At 43.7% G+C, this 812-nt stretch overlaps 1 non-coding gene across 1 annotated transcript; it reads left to right on the top strand.

The window, feature by feature from the left end:
* Positions 1 to 270: 270 nt before the first annotated feature.
* On the top strand, positions 271 to 374 carry LOC114115903 (U6 spliceosomal RNA). Its single transcript, XR_003590012.1, has one exon. It is a non-coding gene; the product is annotated as a U6 spliceosomal RNA (small nuclear RNA).
* Positions 375 to 812: the final 438 nt, after the last annotated feature.

Below are 812 nucleotides of genomic sequence, written 5' to 3'. Positions count from 1 at the left end.
GGGAAAATACCTGTCTTTTAGATATGTAAACAATCTAATTTTCACCTTCAGTTATCAGTTGCATGTAGGTGAGGTGAGGTGAGGTGAGGTGAAGTTGCTCAGTTGTGTCTGACTCTTTGCGACCCTGTAGACTGTAACCTACTAGGCTTCTCCGTCCATGGGATTCTCCAGGCAAGAATACCAGAGTGGATTGCCATTTCCTTCTCCAGGGGATCTTCCTGAACCAGGGATCGAACCTGGGTCTCCTGCATTGGAGGCAGACGCTTTAACCTCTAAGCCACTGCACATATACTAAAATTGGAACGATACAGAGAAGATTCGCATGGCCCCTGCGCAAGGATGACACGCAAATTCATGAAGCGTTCCATATCAGTTGCATGTAATTGTGTAAAAGATGAAGTTAGCTGAAGTCAAGTCTGCTAAGCTATTGTATACTTTGGCTGTAATACCTGGTATTTGTAAAATTTGTTATGTGTTATTTTAAAGATGGGGGTCTCCCTGCATCAGCTGTTGTTATCTGGCACAGGTGAACTATGGCATCTGATCTTGGGCTAAAAGATATTGGTATCCTTTAGTCCAGATAAGGAGAAGGAGGGCCACACCACACTGTCTGTTCATCCGCATTATGTTGTTGTTGTTGTTCAGTCACTAAGTTGTGTCTGACTCTGTGACCCCTGTCTTTCACTATCTCCTGGAATGTGTTCGGATTCATGTCCATGGAATCAGTGTGGCTATCTAACCATGTCATCCTCTGCTCTTCATTTCTCCTTTTGTAATCTTTGTCAGCATTAGGATCTTTTCCAGTGAGTCAG

This window comes from Ovis aries, chromosome 7, assembly GCF_016772045.2.
Source record: "Ovis aries strain OAR_USU_Benz2616 breed Rambouillet chromosome 7, ARS-UI_Ramb_v3.0, whole genome shotgun sequence".
Taxonomy (NCBI): domain Eukaryota; kingdom Metazoa; phylum Chordata; class Mammalia; order Artiodactyla; family Bovidae; genus Ovis; species Ovis aries.
Note: the sequence above shows the minus strand (reverse complement) of the source record. Positions and strands in the feature narration are given on the sequence as shown.